The sequence below is a fragment of the Danio rerio genome, chromosome 13 (genome assembly GCF_052040795.2).
Source record: "Danio rerio strain M-AB ecotype USA chromosome 13, GRCz13ab, whole genome shotgun sequence".
NCBI classification, from domain to species: Eukaryota; Metazoa; Chordata; class Actinopteri; order Cypriniformes; family Danionidae; genus Danio; species Danio rerio.
In genome coordinates, this window is record NC_141033.1 from 37,793,894 (window position 1) to 37,816,500 (window position 22,607).

The 22,607-nt window shown below is 35.3% G+C and overlaps 1 protein-coding gene across 3 annotated transcripts in view; it reads right to left on the reverse strand.

The window, feature by feature from the left end:
• Positions 1 to 22,607, reverse strand: part of LOC101882067 (uncharacterized) — a 180,357-nt gene that overhangs the window by 54,066 nt on the left and 103,684 nt on the right. The gene's annotated exons all lie outside the window — the stretch shown is intronic.

Consider the following 22,607-nt stretch of genomic DNA (forward strand, 5'->3'; position numbering starts at 1 on the left):
TATAAACAAATCAATATTGGGGCTTTTTTTTATTATTAAATTGCAATTACACTTCTTAACCCAACAGTTGAGTTTCTCCATATCTGACAAACATATGCTGTGTTATGAGTGTAAAAGAATTGGGTTATGTTAAACCTGTATTCAACTATTTTGAATAATGTTTTACCTACTTTTCTCAAACCAGTGTTGGATACAACTAAATAAAAGTGCAAACTAAGCTGTTTTTTTAATTATTAAAAATAAATTTATTTATTAAATATATGTGTGCTATTCATGAGCAATATCAAACTCATAGCAGTGCAATATGGCTGTATATTAGCACTGGTTGGAGGCGTGCGTTGTGTCCTCAGTATCCCATTAGTGACAATTTAGATATATCGTACTTGCTACAAGTGTGATATTGCATTTATACGGCAGTTTGACAGCATAATCATTTCTATAAAAAGGAAAATCTAATCTTTTTGAATGAGGAACTACTTCCTCTATTCATTCACATCTGCAGCTGATGTCAGAACAGCTGAAGCTGTTATTACTTCACAAATGTCACTTAAGAGCTAGTGTTTGAATGATTCTCTAGCGTAATGTCTAAAGTAAAGAGAAAACCAGTGATTTTGTTCACATTTTAAGATATAAGACTGAACAACATGCCATCAGTCTAAAGTCATTTCCCAGTATTTCTATGTTGCAATCGAGATATCACAATAGTTGACCTTGAAAACGCCAAAGATTACTACCAGATTACTGTTTTATTTGCGATAAGAAAAAACACTAAACAAATGCGGGCATTTCTTCTTTCTTTTTGTTTTACTGAACTAGTCTGCAGTAACAAAAACAGAAGACTCATTAGATACAAACAGATAACCAACCAAAAAAGTAACTCAGGGTTATACAAAGACTGGCCAACACAAAATACATACATATGAATCCCATTACTTTTAACACACTACAATTACAATGGTATAAATACAGCACTGCAACATAAAAGAGAGGTCGACTTAGAATTTCACTCACCTATTTTATAATATTTTGATCAACTGTAGTATGAAAATATGCTGATCTTTCTCTGCTAAGTGCTTATTATGCAGTCTCTGTCACCACCTTGTGGATGGACAATGTCAACCATCTTTGCTCTGCTCAATGACAGGCTGATAAACGCTGACGCATTGCATCTCAGAAATTAAAAATATTTAAAATAGGCACTATCCTCATAAATAAACTGCATAGATGCAATCTAAAAAACTACATTCTAGCCTTGAAAGCCTCAAAAGTACATTTTGTTGTCCAACAGCTGCAATATTTGTCAAACTGTAGTGAGTTTATTGATCTACTGGCACTCAATGTGGACAGAGTAACACAGAAGGGTGAGGAGGCTGTACGAGTTCTGATATTACAGAATATTGCATGGCTATCAGCCAATCAGATTGGAGAACTAGACAGAACTGTTGTATAACTAATGACATCCCTATGAATTATATGAGCAAAACATTTTTTAAATATATTTATTTTTATTTTTATTTCAGCTCACAATTTTTACGAGAAAAAAACAATACATAAGGAAACAATTAAACGAATACACCCATTCCCACCATCAGCAGAACAATAATTAAGTAATTCCAGTCAACTGGAAGTGTTGAATCGGCCTGGAAGAGGACAGAAAAATCTCCAATAATCACAGCAGGAGAACTAAAGAAGTTATTTGGTTCCTCTGACAAAACTACAATCCAAACTCACCAACATCACCACAAAATGTTTGTAAGAGTTTCAAGAAAAAAAAAGCCTCTACTCTCATCCAAAACCAAACTGAAGAGTCTTTAGTTTTCTCGATAATATTTTAAGCAAAAGATTAAAAGGTTAAACTATAAACCTGTTTTATTTCCAGCCTTCCTTGCTCATATTTACAAGAGATGACACTATTAGTGGAGGACACTTTAATATAAAATCATTTTAACAAAACAACAAGTTGCATTGATCGAAAACAATTACTGGAATTGCTCATTATTAAACTCCTCACATGATAGCATCATGACGATGTCAAATTCCATGCATATTTCTGCTATCATGGTTAAATCCAGTTTAATTGCTTTGTCTGGGGCGACCTTCTAATACTGATGATTTTTGTTTTGGGAAATGGACACACTTCATGAAAGGCACACATGGCTCATGGCTTACCTCATCCACAAATCCTGTCTTTAAGACAGAGTTTCCCTCTTAAAATCATTCTCTAAAGTCATAACTAATCTTGTGGCACGCTGTGCAGCTGAGGAATGTGTTTACTCACACCAAGTGGGTTTGCCAAGGGTTTCATTAGACAAAACCCAAGGCAAAAAAAGCATTATTCGAAGGCTAGTTTGAAAAAAAAAAGACAAAGAAAAAAAATGAATCGTGGGAATATTCTTACATGATGGTTTGCACTCATTTAATAAACCTCATGTTGCTCTGAACCGTTATGCGTTTTGTCTTTGTGGATTCAAAAAGATGATTTCTTTCAAATCAATGGTCAGTGCTGCCAGTGCCATCTTCAAAATATAGATCTTGAGAAGTAAATTACAGTAAATTTCACTCAAGCTTATATTTTGAGGAGGGGGGGGGGGTGGTATCGATCAATTTTGTAATATTAACCAGTTAAATGCAATTCTGGGTGTGTATATAAGATGTTACCAAAGGTAAGAAGGAGAGTGAACAAGTGAACACCTCTCTCTCACTTTCAGGCATGGTGTTATGTGCTCAGACAGCTGTGTGAAGTTGGAAACCTGCAGTGATGTGTGCAATTATTTATCCACCTGCTTGACACAAAAGCACATTTTAACGCATCGGTTATGCCATGTAATACATGTTATGCATTGCATGACCATATCAATAATCATCATATACTGTACTGTATATCATTCATTCATTCATTTTCTTTTCAACTTAGTCCTTTTATTAAGTCACAACAGCAGAATAAACCTTATCCAGCATATGTTTCCAGCTGCAACCCATCACTGGTAAACACCCATATACTTCCATTCACACATATACACTATGGACAATTTAAATTTACCCAGTTCACTTATACTGCATGGACTTGTGGGGAAACTGGAGCACCAGAAGGAAACCCAAGTGAACAGGGAAAGAGCATCCAATATCCACACAAAAATGCTAACACACCAAGCCAAGGCTCGAACCAGCGACCTTCTTGCTTTGAGGTGAGATTGCTACTCACTGTGCTACCGTGCTGCCCCAATAATATATATATATATATATATATATATATATATATATATATATATATATATATATATATATATATATATATATATATATATATTATATACTTATATTGTAGATTATAATACTATAATACTTATCTATTTATTGTAACACTGTTTATTGAAAATGTTATGCATAGAAACACCAGTGCTATAACCGTCAAGGTTAATATGTCAATACTTGCCAATAAAGCCTTCCCCAAATCAGGACCAAACAATTCAATACCCTCCCCTCAACACGTTTATAAAGTTTAAACTTTTCAGAATTCCTCAGCATAGTGATTACTGTACATGCAATAAAATAATTTAATTTCATTCTTCTGTAATTATTATTAAAATATCAGGAGACAAAAATCATGCAGAGCTAATCATTGTTTTGTCCTAGAATTATGTACGAACTGTTCGCCTTTCGGCTTTTAAAAAATGACCCGATCCTCAAATCGATTTTGCATGAAGAAACAACTTCATCTTCATCACAAACTCTATGAATGGCTAGGTTTTCTCCCATCAGTGTGGAGCTTTTTATCAATGTTTAATCAGTTGGCAACACTCTTTTTTTAACTAAAGTAAAAGGTATATTTTATAATGCTAATAGTACCCGCGTAAGTGCGTAACATTTTTAGCAAGACAGTATTCATAAAAGGTAAAGCAGAAGATTATTATTGTGTGTTTGTGTCTGTTGTAGTGTGCATGTGTGTGCCAGAAGTGGTGTAAAAATAGTATAGTAGGTTAAAGGACAACTGTTGTAGTCTTCTAATGTTGCAGTCATTTTAGGAATTGTCACCAAAGTTTTAGATAAAAAAATATATATAGTTTAGGTTTTTGCTTCTGTTAAAATAGTTCCCAGGTCATTCTGACCCATAAAGTCAACAGGAGGGTTAATGTTCAGTATTGTAACATTCACAGACCTTTCATTCATTCATTTTCCTTCAGCTTAGTCTCTTCCTTCAGGTCACCACAGCGGATTGAACCGCTAACTATTCTAGCAAATGTTTTACGCAGCGGATGCCCTTCCAGCTGCAACCCAGTACTGGGAAACACCAATACACACTCATTTACACACACTACGGAAAATTTTGTTAATTCAATTCCCCTATAGCACATCTCTTTGGACTGTGGAGGAAACCGGAGCACCTGAAGGAAATTTACATGAACACCATACAAACTCCACACAGAAATGCCAACTGACCCAGTCAGGACTCAACCCTGTGATCTTCTTGCTGTGAGGCGACCGTGCATTTTAATGATAATCTATAAAGCATAAAATGACATACAAAAATGGTATCCAAAAATCCCTCAAGTCAACCTCAGTGTCTATTACAGTATATCCTACCAACGAGGGTCTCAAAGTACCATCATATACACTCACAGTAGTAACAGACCACTAACAAAGCACAGAGCCGGTGCTTGAAAGAACACAAACACACAAGCACACTCTCACACACACAATATGCATGTTGACAGAGGCTAATGAACGTTCTGCGATCGACTGCCAAAAGCCGTGAGAACCACTTCTCAAGCTTGTGCTGTCCTGCTGGGTCCCCGCTGCGCAAATGAGCATCGTGACAATATATTTCAGCACAGGAACACAAACTTAATCATAAAACTGAGAATAGAGGGCCTTCACCTGATAGAGAAAAGAACACTTCTCCACCTCATCAGAAACAAACAGGGATCCTCTGCTTTTGCCAACAGGCCCTGCAACCAAGGGAACTGACAATTATTGGGCCGGAGAATCAGTTATAGGAAACTAGACACCAGCAATTCAGCCAATTAGCTTATAAGGGAATAGTACCGTTTCATTTCCTCAAACTGAATGGCCTTTTCAAAAGACCAAGAATAGCCATGAGGGTAGCTCATGCTTGACTTATAATCAAAACCCAGACTCTACTCTTTATTTGCTTGCTTTGACAGAACGTACTGTACGTCTCAGTGAGTTTGTTTGAGCTTTGTTTGTTTAGTTGGTAAGTCTATGGGAGAAATTCATTCAACAGTTCAGCTAAATTCACGGAAATAGCACTACAGTATATTTAGGTTGTTAGACATATTGTGCTCAGCATATTTAAATACTGTGAAAAGATATATACTGTGACTTGATACCCCACAAAATGACTGTTTACTACTATTGGATAATACTATATAACTACATAGATAGATAGATGGATATACAGTGGACACACACACACACATATATACACATTTATATATATATATATATATATATATATATATATATATATATATATATATATATATATATATATATATATATATACATGCATATACACTCACACACACACGCGCACGCGCACACGCACACGCACACACACACGCACACACACACACACACACACACACACACACACACACACACACACACACACACACACACACACACACACACACACACACACACACACACACACACACACACACACACACACAAGAAAATAAACTCTTACCAGCCACTTTAATAGATACACCTGTCCAAGTGGTCGTTAACACAAATTTCTATTCAGCCAATCACATGGCAGCAACACAATGTATTTAGGCATGTAGACAATCTGCTGCAGTTCAAGCCGAGCATCAGAATGGGGAAGAAAGGTGATTTAAGTGACTTTGAACATGGCACAAGTTTTGGTGCCAGATGGGCTGGTCTGAGTATTTCAGAAACTCCTCATCTACTGGGATTTTCACGCAGTCATCTCTAGAGTTTACAGAAAATGGTCGAAAAAGAGAAAATATCCAGTGAGCGGCAGAAATGCCTTGTTGATGCCAGAGGTCAGAGGAGAATGGCCAGACTGGTTCCAGCTGATAGAGAGGCAACTTTAACTCAATTAACCACTCACTACAGCCAAGGTATATGCAGAAGAGCAGAAGACCACACCGGGTGCCAATCCTGTCATCTAAGGACAGGAAACTGAAGTTACAACTCACACAGGCTCACCAAAATTGGACAATAGAAGATTGGAAAGCATTGCCTGGTCTGATGAGTCCCGATTTCTGCTGCGACATTCGGATGGTAGGGTCAAAATTTGGCATAAACAACATGCAAGCATGGATCCTGTCCTGTTATGGTTCAGGCTGGTGCTGGTGGTGTAATGGTGTAAGGGACTGTTTGCTTGGCACACTTTAGGCCGATTAGTACCAACTGAGCATTTTGTCAACGCCACAGCCTACCTGAATATTGTTGCTGACCATGTCCATCCCTTTATGAACACAGTGTACCCATCTTCTGATGGCTAATTCCAGCAGGATAACGCACCATGTCATAAAAGTGTGAATAATCTCAAGACTGGTTTTTGAACATAACAATGACTTTACAGTACTCAAATGGCCTCCACAGTCACCAGATCCAATTCAAGAGCACCTTTGAGATGGGGTGGAACGGAAAATTTGTATCATGGATGTGCAGCCGATAAATCTGCAACTGCATGATGCTATCATGTCAATATGAACCAAAATCTCTGAGGAATATTTCCAGTACCCTGTTGAATCTATGCCATGAAGGATTAAGGCTGTTCCAAAGGCAAAAGGAGGTCCAACCCGGTACTAGTAAGTGTAAGTAATAAAGTGGCCAGTGAGTGTGAAGATTCAAAAAAACTCTAAATGTAGTCTGAAATTTTTTTTTTTTTTTTCAAAAAATTAGAATTATTATCAGGCTCCTGTGTGCAGGTTAAGTAATTTCACTTTTACAGCAAAGGATAAGTCTTTTTCATGGTCTTTAAAGTGAAATAACTCAGCATAAACAAAGGAAGCTAAGAAAAATTTTCATTTTCAATGAAAATTTCAGATGACGTTTAGAGGTTTTTGCATTTGAACTCTTATACACATACATATAAATGCATATATATATCCTAAATTTTGCAGAAATTGTTAATTAGTTAAAAAAAACAAAAACAAATCAAAACTTAAAAGGGTTTGCCTATTGGACAGTTTATTTAATAAGTATCTCTTAACAAAACAAATTAATGCTAAAAATAAGTGAGAGCCAAGAATTTACCATCTAACTGCTTTAAAAAGAGAGTTTAAACATAATATAATAAAACATTATCTATATAATATTTAAAGAAATGTACAACTATTAATATAATATCATGTGCGTGTGTGTGCATGCATGTGTGTTTGAAATTCAAAAAAAAAAAAAAAAAAAAAAAAGGGAAACAAAGACATTTACCACCTGTCCAATACACAAATCTCTTCAGCCATTAAAAGTCAAGCACCAAGAGGAAACAGAAATCACCATTTCTTAAGGAGGCAGCATTTGTGATCTTTTTTCCTGTTCTGCCCAGTTGGCGTCTCATGGGTCTGATCTCCTACGGTAGACAGCAGCAAGCTGCTACATACTCAAGTTGCCAAAGGTCTTCCAGTCGCCTTGACCCCGACTGACACCCGATCCCCCTGAAGCCATCTTTTATTCCTCCTTCAAGAAGCAACATTAGGATCATTCTTACACCCCTGCTGTTTGCTTGTGCTGACCTCCAAGCCTAAGGGAATCCAAGGCCAACAGCCGAATAAACGGCAACAGTCGGTTTCTAACAATCAGCTCTTCCGGCATCATTTTTGAAATGGTGAGATGGAGGGTTAAACCGATTGGTGCCTGGGTTGCTGTGTCCCGTTCCGGCTTTTGTCTGAATTAGTTCAGGATCACTGGTGCTGCCAATGGCCTCACAGCAATGCATTCTTTCATTCAACATCTGTCCCTGAGCCTATAGGCGAAAATCACAGCAAAGTCAACAGTTTCATATCATTTTACAAGTTTCACCTTTACATTCTTTTGTTTAACATCTGTCCTTCAGCCCACAAGCAAAAATCACAGCACAAAATAAATAAATAAATAAATAAATAAATAAATAAATAAATAAATAAATAAATTCAGCCAGACAGTGTCAGCAGTTTCATAACATTTAACAATGTCACCTGAGGGAAAAATCCTTTTTTTGTCATATTCCTTCAGCAGGGATATATGACCCAAAATGTTCCCTTTTCCACTCAAATTGACATGACTTATTATTTTCATGCATTATCAAGAAAATTATCAAATCAATCTGATCTTCAAGGTGTGATGACTAGGAAAACCACAGCAGATGAAAAGATATTTTGGGCTTTAGACTCTGCGTCTGAGTGAAAAGTGCAAAAGTTCCTTGTAAATGAAAGAAAAGTAGAAAAAAAAATAATTTAATTTCATTCATTAATATTATGGTGCAGGATGATGACTACATCAAGTGATTACCACGGTTGCATCACATTGAGTTCTGACTAGACCAAAATAAACAAAATTAGCCATATTGTGTTATTGAGTGCGTGCGTGCGTGCGTGCGTGCGTGCGTGCGTGCGTGCGTGCGTGTGTGTGTGTGTGTGTGTGTGTGTGTGTTTGTTTTCCAGCACTGAGGGTTTAATCTCAGCATTGTGTTGCAGCTGTAAGGTCATCTGCTGTGTCCAACAATTGTCAGACAAGTAATTTAGGGTTTATTCCACTGTGGCGACCCCTGATAAATAAGCTGAAGGAAGATAAGTGAATTAATACAAATTAATATGCCAAAGAAAGGTTGAAAGGGGTTTTCAACAGCCAAAATTTTAATTTGACAGATTTGAATCCTGTTTATTTTGATTTCAGTTTAAATTATTGATGACAGATAAAAAATATTTAAGGATCACATTGCAACATTTAAACTTCTTAAACCTTGTCACTACATTGTCCAGCAAGAAGTTTTTAATAACTTAAAATATACTAAAAAGTTGTATGATTACTTATTCTTTTTTTATTATAAATTGATCACTACCTTTCATGAAAGATGTCCTAAAACAATTGAACAGCTCCTATTCTTTTACTAGGACAATTTTGAAAAACATTATTGATTCACTTCAAATATTGACTACTGTATACACATGCAGTTAAAGTCAGAATTATTAGCCCCCCTTTTAACTTTTTTCTCTTTTTTAAATATTCCCTAAATTATGTTTAACCGATCAAAGACATTTTTACAGTAAGTCTGATAATATTTTTTATTCTGGAGAAACTCTTATTTGATTTATTTCGGGTAGAATTAAAGCAGTTTTAAATTTTTAAAACCATTTTAATGTCAAAATTATTAGTCCCTTTAAGCTTTATTTATTTATTTTTTTGATAGTCTACAGAACAAACCATCATTATATAATAACTTGCCTAATACCCTAACCTGCCTAGCTAACCTAATTAACCTAGTTAAGTCTTTAAATGTCACGATAAGAAGTGTCTTGAAAAACATCTAGTAAAATATTATTTACTGCCATCAGGGCAAAGATAAAACAAATCAGTTATTAGAAATAAGAAATCAGTTATTAGAAATGAGTTATTAAAACTGTTATGTTTAGAAATGTGTTGGAAAAAACCTCAATTGTATAAAATAAAATAAAAATAATCTGTCAAACTGAATGACAACATATTTACCCATATTTTCATTTATTTCCATAAAGATGATTAGAAAAATTTAATAATTTGCATTTAATATGCTGTTTATTGTTTAATATTCTGTGTAAACAAAAACAAAAAAAAGTAAACACTTTTGTCAATTTAATTAGATGTAATTTTGGTCTCAAATCTCATCTATGACCCTAAAAAATATCTGTGATTTCAACAGCAAAAAATAAATGAATAAATAAATAAATAAATAAATAAATAAATAAATAAATAAATAAATAAATCTGTAAAATGCTAAATTATATGTAAAAAAATTGTAATCTTTACTGTATATATTTTAAAAAATGTTTAATATATACAGTGAATATATATTACAGTAAATATAACTTGGTGAATAATACAGTGAATAATAATTCTTTCCCAGAATTTCCTGCAAGAAACTTCACTTTTTTATGCTTTTTGTTGACATTACTATTAACCTTTTTAGTTTTTTTTTCCCACCAGTGATGTACATACAAGTTTTATCACATCTACTGTTGATAAATAATGTTTATTCTCATCACCATATTTTTATGGTTGGGTTAACATGCATGTCTGTGTAAAAAAAAAAACATGTGATGTGTAGATTTTGGTACTTCAAAGCAGTAAAAATTAATGAAATACGGTAGCTTATTGTAAAAATGTAAAATTATTTAACAGTTTTACCATATTTTTAACTCAGAAAAACTAGCAACCACGGTTGCTGTTTTCTTTCTGTAGATTTTACAGATTTTTTACAGTGTAGTACAAATACATTCATTCATTCATTTTCTTGTCGGCTTAGTCCCTTTATTAATCCGGGGTCGCCACAGCGGAATGAACCGCCAACTTATCCAGCAAGTTTTTACGCAGCCGGTATCCAGCAAGTTTTTTCCAGCTTCCAGCTTTCGGGGAAAAATCCACACACACATTCACACACACACTCATACACTAAGGACAATTTAGCCTACCCAATTTACCTGTACTGCATATCTTTGGACTGTGGGGGAAACCGGAGCACCCGGAGGAAACCCACGCGAAGGCAGGGAGAACATGCAAACTCCACACAGAAACGCCAACTGAACCGAGGTTCGAACCAGCGACCTTCTTGCTGTGAGACGACAGCACTACCTACTGCGCCACTGCCTCGCCCTAGTACAAATACACTTAATACTTATTTCTGTTATGCCGAATTCAGACAGCACGATTTTCAAAGTAGTCATGTCACAGATGTTTTCACACTGCATGACTATCTCGGGCAGCTTTCCGTCAGTGCTGTGTTTACAATGTAGAATAGGTCGGTGACAGGGGGTTTCACACTGCATGACTTTACAGTATGAGAATCGCAGAAAACTATGTCTCGTTCTGGAAACCACATCTCACAATAAAACACGCAAGAAGTGACATTGAAACTATGCGATGTACATAATAAGAAAGAAGCCTTTAGTGGAGTAGAAAACGTACTTACTGTATTTTGCTCACCTTGGTTTTGAAGGGAATTAGCAAATTCTCCTCAATTTTTTTCTTATTCATAATGTTAAATTACGCACTGTAAACTTTAATTAACTTTCACTTTTTTATTGACAAATGAATTAGGTCAATAAATTATGTAAAAGTTCACATTACTCAATGCTAGCTAATCCTAGCAAATAAGACCTTATTTTGCTGCCATTACATTTCTGTATGTGTGAAAAAAAAGCAAAATAAATCCTCCGGGTTCACTGCATAAAGTGACATTAAACAAACTTTTCAAAGTGTGTAAATGAGCTTGAGTTGTGAAAATTGTTTAGACACTGACTGACAGTGTTGTGCAAGACATGCTTTGATGATATTTCTTTTAATGGATGCACATGGTTTGAGCCCAGCCCATGCCTGCAGCCATGAACACTCAGGAATGCGCTTAAGTAGGGACGTTTTCCTCCTTAGAAGAGTTCAATCCTCCATTGCATCACAGAAACAGCCTATCATCAACACACTACGCACATTGCACGTTAACAACCGGCGCACATTGCCAGAGGGCAGTGAAGATTGAAAAGTTGTGTTTTGATAAGGGCGTGTGATCCTGACCCACAGAGCAACAGACAGAGAGAATAAAAAACCACAGAGAGTGTTAAATACTTGAGACGCCCAAAAGCAGCTCTACCTGCACTGTAACACAGCTCCACCATGACTAACGTTTAAAAAACACATTAGCAATTCAATGGTGTAACACTGCTGGTAAAAGCGCTGTTGTTTCATGCACTGTCAATTTTAGGATTTGGCTTTTCATAAAGCATTTTTTTTCAGTGTAAAGTGTAAAGAAAACATCTGAAATATTATATTATGTGCTTCTTTTGCTGCATTTTATCAATTTGTGTCTGTAAGTTTATATTGCAATGCATGTTTTTAAACATATAGGGCTCTATTTTAACGATCTAGGCGCAACGTGGAAAGCGCAGGGCGCAAAAGCATTAAGGGCATGTCAGAATCCACTTTTGCTATTTTAGGGACGGAAAAATCCACTTTGCGTCACTGCGCATGGTCTAACAGGGTTGAGCTTATTCTTTTTATGAGTTACGGGTGTTTTGAGAATAAACCAATCAGAGTCTCATCTCCCATTCCCTTTAAGAGTCAGTTGCATCACGCCATGGCGCATTTGCTATTTAAATGTCAGACTTTGTATGTGGAAAAACTGAAACCTACACAAGAGAGTAAACAGTTAAACAAAGCAACTGCAACGCGAGAATGAGAGAATGAGCCTCCTCATTCTTTACTTTTACTTTCTTCCCTGGAGAAGGAAACGTATTGTACACACAGACATCCATTAGCCCATATAATTAATTTTGTTTATTAAGCACAAAGATTTGTTTCAAAACTATTTCTAAATTCAGTTGTAATTTCCAGCAAACGAATAAATGAACAGTAATAACGAGGTTATTTTTGGTCTAAAACTTGACAGGTGGACAAATCTAAGCTTGTTTTTAATAAAACAAATATAAATATTAATCTAATAAATAATACTCCTAATTATAACATTATACAAAAGCAAATTGTCATAAATAAACTAAAAAAGCCTCCCGAGATGAAGGCATGAAGACAGTGATTTTTATAATTATGTAGAAAGTAATAATTTTTGTAACATTTTAATCCTTTTATTCTTTTTCATTTGTAAAGATATTTGTGTATTGCTGTACATCATGTGTGCAGCATTAGGCAATGTTTAAGTGAAGCGCACAACTAACTCGCTCTGCGCTGGACTTTAGACTACATTTCAGCTGGTCTATTGAACAGTCTATTTTAGTTCCTCAAACTAGCAACGCCCCTGCAATGTGCCTTAACACACCTCCTTTTTTAGACCAGAACGCCTATGGGCGCACATATGAACACAAATGCATTTGCTATTTAAACAGTGTAGTGCAAAATGTCAAAATGACTCTTGCGCTGAGCTGAAACTCGCAAACAACAATTGCGTCATGCCTTGCGCCGAGTGTATGATAGGGCCCCATAGTCATAAATCACTACTTCAGCAGAACTAATATATTTACCTTATTTTATAGTTAAATTTATATCTATAGTTTGAAGGGTTTTACTAAAAAATTTGTCCATAAATCATGTACCTGATTATATATTTCTATTCTAGCTGTTGGCAGTATTTTGCAGCAATAAGACAAATTTTGAGTCTAAAATGTAAAAAATTAAAAAATTAAAAAATAATTAAACACAAAAAAATTAAACCTGACTTCACCCAATGTTCAAATTTTAGTGATAGAAAAATAGCAATATAAAAAATACTAATTTGCATAGTCAAACATAACAGAGAAAATAAGGATAATTTTATATATATATATATATATATATATATATATATATATATATATATATATATATATATATATATATATATATATATATATATATATATATATATATATATATGTGTGTGTGTGTGTGTGTATATAAAGTAAGATTAAAGTATAAAGGAATAATTTTTCCAAAGGACATGTTAACATGAAATTTAACCAGAATTTACTAAAAACCCAAACAATACAAATATAAAAATCAAACAAAACAAACAAATCAGAAAAGTTTGTTATGTGTAATAACAATGGAATGACACAAGGATAAAGTACTGAACTACTGAATCGTATTTAATACTGCTTTTTTGGGGGATGGCAGCTTAAAGACACCTCTCATATGGAGAATAAAGTCACATAAATTCCTCAGGTGTGATTTTTTTCAGACTTCAACAGAGTGTAAAAATCTTGATGGTTTTGTGAGTTTCATCTATCAAATCTGATCTTTAATTTGTATTTTCTATAGGATTGAAGTTGGGTGATTGGCTAGGCCATGCTACAGCTTGATTTTCTTTCTCTGAAAGCGTTTGAGAGACTTTTGGCTTTGGCTGTATTTTTGATTATTGTCCTGCTAAAATGTCCACTCTTGTTTCATCTTCATCATCCTGCTAATGTTGATGTTGGACTGAAACAGCTAATATTAATTTACACTAAGGGTTGCTGAAGAACTACTGAGAGATTTCAGCTGCTGTCTGAGCTGAGGCCTTTTTTACCTCCCTTTCTTCATGTGTTCAATACTTTTTCCCTGCGTCATTTGATTTTAAAACGCATAATCTAATTTGTAAACTGATTACATTAGTTTTCCTTGTATTTTTTTGGTTGCTATTAACATCCGGTGAAAATGTCAAGCCAACAGCGCCTTTAAAAATATGTTTTCTGGAAAAAAAAAAGAATTACCTGTTCAATACTTGTTTTCCCTAAAATAAGTAACTAAATAATCTGCAGTTCTAGTCTCAAAGGGAGAGTTTGTCCAAAAACGAAAATGTTTGGTTCCATACTTTCCTTTTTTTTTCTGTTTTTCACAAAAGAAGATATTTTGAAAAATAAAAACCAGTAACTAATGAGTTCCATAGCAGGAAAAACAAATACCATGGAAGTCAATAGTTACAGGTTTCCATATTTGTTCAAAACTTTAGAATAAAAGAAACTCAAACTGGTTTATAAGGAAAGGTTGCAAAATAATCACTTTTATTATGTGTTAGAATTTTTTTATAATTGTCTCTTTTATTCTTGTTTATGTAAAGCACTTTAAATTGCCACTGTGTATGAATTGTGTTTTATAAATAAACATGCCTTGCCTTGCTAAATGATGACAAAACTTAAAGTTTTGAGGGACTATTCCTTTAAAAACAAAGCTTTGTGTCATATTTAACTTTGCTTGTACAGTTACCTTTTTTTAAAAGACAATAATAACTTCAGTAAAATAATCAGAGATTTATTTATTTTTTTTACTCTTAATTTTTTTCAAGATCTCACTGCATATCCAGATTCAGCCAGTACCATCATTCCAGCTGACGTAGCAGAAGAATCAGGCAAATCTTTTGGCAAAAGAGAAAGTTTACTCATCACATCCGGGCTCTGACAGCACAAGAGACGATGTCATGATGGGCCGAGGCCAAAGCGGTTTATTGTCCCTGCTCAGGGCACAACAAAAGAGGTAAATAAACATGGGCAGCCCTCATTCCCCTCCGCTGTCAGTTCAATTACCCACAAACCAATACCTCTTAAAATGGCTATTTACCCATGAATTCAGTCACTCGTGCCTTAGGTGTTGTTTTATTTTTTTATTTTTTGTAAAGGATGGGTGCAGGGAAAAGGGAGAAGTTTGTGGGTCTGTATTTACATGTGTGTTTAAACTGTGCTCACAGTGTTCAGACTTTTGTTTGCATTTTTTGCTAAGTCAACGGTTATTCTTTCTGTTAAATAGCAGAAATATCCCATGATGATAAAGATCTGTCCTCTGTCTAAACTTCCAATATAATGCATTTCACTGAGACCAAGTTACCTATGAGTTATGGACAGCATGCACATAGCACAAAAGGGATGGATGAATGGATGGAATTTATTTAAATATATTTTAATAAATATTTAAATATTTAAACAATTAATATATATTTAATATAATATATATTAATATAATTAATATATATTTAAATAAATAAAAAATCCATAAATATCCAAAACACCCCTAATATATCCCTAAGAAATGTGCCAGCAGTGCATAAAAAGATAAAGTTGAGAGTGTTAAACGGTTAGCCTTCACAATTCAAAAAGTCTCGTTACTAAACAGGGCAGCATGTCAGTGTATGCTTTTAAGAAATAAACAAAACCTTGAGAAAGACCTCCAAAAGATCAGTAGCTACAAACACAGCATGACAACTTATATTAATTAATAATGAAAATAAACCAAACTCGTTATGAAAAAAAATCACAAATAAATAAACAACAAAAAGAAACACTTATAACCTGTAGCAAGAATGATAATGCTGAGTGGTTAGGTAACAACAGCAACTGTGATACCATAAAAATAGCATTACCTTAAGTGTTTACAGTCTTAGGACCATATGGTAATTATCCTACATTCTTTTGTGTTGTTGTTTTAACAACTATAAAATGTTATAAAAAAGATATAAACACTAAACAGAAAATATCTAAGATTAAGCTATTTAGTTTATTAGTTATATAAACAAACAAAACATATACAAAGTGTTTTTTTTTTTTTTTTATGTTCCCCAAATTATGTTTATGGAGCAAGGAAATTTTCAGAGTATGTCTGATCATTGTTTTTCTTCTGGAAAAAGTCTTATTTGCTTTTAATTCAGGTAAAATAATAGCAGCTTTTAATTTTTTACAAAACCATTTTAAGGTCAAAATTATTAGCCCCTTTAAGCTATATATTTTTGATAGTCTACAGAACAAACCATCCTTGCATAATAACTTGCCTAAATACTCTAACCTGCCTAGTTAACCTCATTAAACTAAGCCTTTACATGTCACTTTAAGCTGAATAAAAGTATTTTGAAAAATATCTAGTCAAATATTATTTATCTTCAAATTGAATTATAAAACAACGTATAAACAGTTATTCCACTATGTAAGCATCCGAGATTTTTCTAGTTGTATTGTCCAATCACAACTAACAATTTTCTTCTAACAGTAATTGGTTGTGTAGAACAATTATTTCAGTCCTCTTTCCTTACATGAAGATATAAGTTTCTTCTTTATTTTATTTTTGATCGATTATGTCCTTTTCTCTTCATTAAGTGTCTTTACATTTTGAAGAATTATAATTGCTGACTGAGTTTGTACTTTTTCGCACTATAAGCAAACACTATAATCAATCCTAGGCATAATTTTAATTGTGCCATCTAAAATTCTGAACACCTCTAGTCAAAAGAAGGATTGCTTTCTATTAAGTTGCTAATTCTAAGGTGTGAGACAACAAGACCGCTACAATCAGCAGAATGTTACAGCAGCAATGAGGTTGGCGAGTGCATGTGTAGCGTGCATTATGAGCGATGAGGTAATCACAAAAGGTGTTCAGTTCACAACCTCACTGTCATCATTCTCGGGAGGCTAATCCGGTCATATGATCATTGTTCATGACTACCGGCAGTTTGCTTAATCTCCCTGAGAGCCTGAAGAGAGAGAGAGAGAGAGAGAGAGAGAGAGAGAGGGAGAGAGAGAGAGAGAGAGAGACAGAATGGATTAAAAAAAAACGTTCTGAGCTGATGACCCATGACATCAACCTTCCAACTAAGACCACACAGACGAACAGACCATCCATCAAGTCACATCAAAGCATCACGGAGAATGATTGAGTTCAATTAAAGACAGCCAAAGATGCATGCAAGATTAAAAGCTGCATCTTTTCAGCAAACCTTTGAAAGCGGAAATGTTTTTGGTGTTGTTTTTTGCCTTTAGTCCACCCTCAGATACTGTTTTTGACTTGCAATAACTGAACTTTTCAGATGCTTTCTAAAGTGGATTAATCTGAAAACACTATTCTGGCATCATAGTGTGGACTGATTACAAAGTTACTGTATTTGAAAACAATGATGTTTGTTTATTTATGTAACTTTTATTGTACTATTAGTACACTCTAAAAAATATTGTTATACAAAACAGAAAAAAATGCATGCGACCTCTTCTACATGTAAATACGTTTTTCCGCTTGGGATAAAGCTGTTTGAGATGGGAATCATATGACTGTCTCATCACTACTTGCTTTTGGTTGGTTTTTTTGTGGGTGTAACAAAGATAAAATGTGTACATCACATGTTAGTACTTTAAAACATTGCTGTAATAACGCTGTATAAATGAATGAAATACGGCAGTTTACAGTAGATAAAACAATATTTTATGATTTCTAATGTATTTAAACAACACGATTCTGGAAACCACAGCTGCCGTTTTTATGTAAATTTTTACAGATTTTATAATCCTATGCATGTACCAGTGCTATTCAGAATGTTGCAAGTGATTCTTTGTGCAACAATTATTTTGCATTCCTGCACTGTGCTGCATTCACAAGCTTTCGGACATTTCCCACTTATAACGTTTTAATTATGAGCTTAATGCATTCAATCTGGCAATTCTGAAATTTCTGGTTAAATACTATTCAAAGTTTCACTGTTTATACAACATTAAACATGCTTCAAACTAATGTGGATGCAGCTGTTTTAGAAAAATAATAATACTGTACAGCATTCACAGCAGCAGTCATTCTCCTTGCCCACCATGTTTAAAGTTTGTGTTAAAGTTGGAAGCTCGAGAATCAAAATTATCTCAGAGTTTCCTAGTAGTAAATACAACAACTTGAGAGGCCGTTCATGTCCAATTTCCTACTAGGACACTTATATTTACGATAATTCCCATAGCATGTGAAGGCAGCATTACTCAACAAATGTGCTTTGCCAGATGAGCAAAACCTGGAATCACTGGAAAGCAGTGATTTTGTGAACAGATTTTGCTAATAAAAAGATTGTGCCAGAAGAATATTGAGTGTACTTTATTATGTCTGTTATCATCTCAGTGTGTTTTATGATGTTTTATGCATGCGCAGTAAAATCATTTTAATGTATTCCTACTTTTAAGTGTGTTCAGGAAACTTGCCAGAGCAAATGCTTGAAATGCTAATTTGGACTGAAAGCCTTTTGTTACCAAACATCCAAATTAACGTAGACATAACAATAAGATAGCACACACTTTAGCAATTAATTTTTAAATATATTGTAAAGCAGAAGGCAGTAGATGAGGAGAATATGAACCTGGCCAAGGCTAGAGAAAAAGTAGCAAAAAGCCCAAGTAGAATTCCAGCAAAAAGGTCACTGGTTCAAGCCTTGGCTGGGTCAGTTGGCGTTTCTGTGTGAAGTTTGCATGTTCTCCCTGCTTTCGCGTGAATTTCCTCCGGGTGCTCCGGTTTCCCTCACAGTCCAAAGACAAGCTCTATAGGTGAACTGGGTAGGCTAAATTGTTCGTAGTGTATGAGTGTGAATGAGTGTGTATGGATGTTTCCCAGAGATGGGTTGAAGATGGAAGGGCATCCGCTGCGTATAACATATGCTGGATAAGTTGGTGATTTATTCTGCTGTGGCGACCCCACACTCTCAGAAATAAAGGTATGCGCGCTGTCACTGGGGTTGTACCTTTTCAAAAGGTAAAAAGTTGTACCTAAAAGGTTCATATTAATACCTAAAGGGTACATATTAGTACCTAAAAAGAACAAAAGTGTTCCTCTTAATTTTTTTAGGTAAATATATACTTTTTAAGTACAAGTGTGTACGTTTTGAAAAGGTACCACCCCCAGTGACAGCTCACGTACCTTTATTTCTGAAAGTGCAGTTTAATAAAGGTACTAAGCTGAAAAGAAAATGAATGAATGAATTATAATTGGTTAATCAGTGGTTCACTCTCAGAATTGGCCCTAAAACCATGACAAGGGGAATATTTGAATCTTTCAGTAAATACAATGTGTAGGACCACCATTTAAAAGCAAAACCACAAAAATCACTACAATTGTTTAAGCCCTGTTTCCCAAGTGCTTTTATGTAAGATTTTGACTCGTCTAAAACATGAAAATACCACATTACGTTTGCTGACATTTAAGAAACATGTTAAGTGAACATAATTGTTTATCTGAAAAAACAATGCTAAAGTCAGTTATTCTAATTTGAAAATTTAGCTTGCTTCTTGAGATATCTGTCTTTGTTTGGTCTGTGTAACTCCCCTCAATGGCAGTTTACTAAAATATATTTCAGCACCCTGATTGGCATCAATCGCTTTGTGGTTAGTGCATCAACACATAGCCCTGAGGTGCTCACAGAGACCGGAGTTCGATTCCCGACTTAAGGTCCTTTGTTGTTCCTTTCCCTCTCCCTGCTCTCTATTCATTCGTGTCTTCTCTCTACATATTATAAAAGGATAAACTCCCATTAAAGATTAAATTGGCATTGTTAGATTGCATTGTACTTGTACATGTGTAATGACAATAAAGTTGAATCTAATCTAATCAAAAAAATGATAATATTTCAGCACTCTGGGTTGCCTTAGTGGAAAGGACAGCATATTTCACTTCAGTCATGACCGCTTTCTTTTATCTGAGAAATATTGCAAAGTTAAGAATTATGCTATCCATCTCAGATGCAGACAAGCTAGTTCATGCTTTTATGGCTTCTAGACTGGATTACTGTAATGCCCTGTATGCTGGTTGTCCAGCATCCTTTTTTGACAAACTTCAGCTAGTACAAAATGCAGCTGCCTGGTCTAGAATATATGATAAAATCACCCCAATTTAACCTCCTTACACTGGCTGCCTGTTAAGTTTCCTATTATTTATAAACTATTGCTTCCTTATCAAGCTTTAAATAATCTAGTTCCTGTTTATCTAACCAGCCTTCGGTCTCGCTACAATCCAACCCGCTCTTTAAGATCTCAAATCTCAAGGCTTCTGGTAGTAAATAGAATAGCAAAATCAAGTAAAGGAGGTTGCGCCTTCTCATATATCATGAAGGTATAGCCTTCATGATAATGTCCGAGACTCAGACACACTCTCTCAGTTCAAAACTAGATTAAAGACCATAGACTGTAAAATATATGGACGTAGTATCCGTGACGTCACCCGTAGGTTTCTGAAGAGCGCAAAAGAAGCCACAAGTAGGCGCGGCCAACCGTCGCCATTTTGGTCACGCGTCATCACACCCACGGCGGGATACCAAACAAGGGCAAAGAGGCGGAGAGTGAGCGGAGCTACAGACACCTGCTAGCATTTAGCTTGGACCTGGTTCAGACACACTTTACTTTGGGAGAAATGCTTAATACTTTATCACCAGTGACTCGTTTGTATTCTGACCACTTGTGCTTGGTTGTACACTATATCAATAAATTGTTTAGACTTTTAAAAACACTGCTGTAATACATTGAGCCACTAAACATTGTTCTTATGACGTTTTTCAACAGGAGGAAAACGCGAATTACTTACAAACACTTCAGATATAGTCTGTGTTAGTTACTGTAAGACTATTGATAAAATCCAGCATAACACTGTATGACAACGCTTCAGATGACTGTTCTAGAGCCTACAGCTAATCAATCTGACAGATTCTGGAGTGCATTACAGCTCTAAATATAAATATAAACGATAAATGATCTTAAATAAAACAAATACATGTATAGAGATGGTATATAAGTATATAACTTTACTCACATGGGAAACGGAGGCCACGTGAATAGTTTGTGAGCACAATTAAGTGCCCTCAGCATGCCATGCCATCTAATAATTGTGGGAAACAAGTCCAAAAGGCAGTTGACTGTGTAAAGCCACATAAAACAACACAGAAATACGATAAATATGCCGAGTTCAGTGGCTAATCTGCAGGATTCAGCTGAGGTGACGTGACAGCGACCAGCGAGACCTAGCTGTCAATCAAGTGACCACACCCTTAATTATGCAAACTTAATATAAAGGAAACGGATGAGTTATAAAAAAATTCACCCCCCTCACAGTTGTCATGAAGGGTAATATTACCTGTATTAACCAAAATCTTTTTTTGAACCAGGCTGTAAACACCTTTTTTTCTGCTGTAAAGTTGGCCATTCTAACAGTGGGCACAATTGAAATTTGCTCTGTTTTGGAGCCAGGAGCGGCCAGGACTAGCGGAATTTCGAATGAATTGCAGTTTTAGTTACTTCCGTATTGGCTTCCTGAGGGAGAGCGGGAGGTTGCCGCTTGTTAAAGACCTATCTTTTTAGTAAAGCACACACACAATGCATCGCATAACGGTATGGTGCATAAGTATGCTCCATGCAGGTAAGCTGGCTTGACAAACACCTGCAGGACACAATCCTCCTTAATGCACCAGACATTGTGTTAGAAACCCTCATTTGCTTTAAATGTTTGTTTCTGTTTGTTTATATAACTGCTATTTTTATTTATAACACTTAATTTTTGCATGAACAGCAGCTACGCTAGTTAATTTTTTATTCTCTATTTCCTCTATACTCATCATGAGGCCCCTAAAGACTATGATGTGCCATTGATGCAATCCAAGACTTGTAAAGAGATGATCCCAAGGCACCATAATCCTGGACCAGGCCGTATCCCGAGCTGATGCTGTGGTGGTCATGGAGTGTATGAGACTGATTCCTGAAAGATCAGTGACAAACATCCTTTGGGCCAGCCTAACCTCCCGCCGGTGCCCTACTCACACCTGCAGCTTCTCCACGATGGACGTTCTGCTTCTCCAGCCTCCAGCACCTAGACTGCAGCTCCACACAGGAAGTTTGGCCAGAAGAATAATGGTCGTGCCCAAAAGAGCCTGGTTTCTCTCAAGTTTTTTTTCCCCTTCACTTCATTAACTGGTGAAGTTTTTTTTTTTTATCTTGCCACTGTCGCCACTGGCTTACTTAGTTCGGGACTTGTAGAGCTGCACTTTGGTGGATTTGCTATCAGTGTTTGAACTTTCAGCAGTGAACTCTGAAATCTGGACTTAATTAGAACTATGTTAAGCTGCTTTGAAAAAATCTACATTGTAAAAAGCATTATATAAATAAACATGAATTTAATTGAATGAAGGCTGCTTCAATATATAAGCACAGGGCATAAAATGC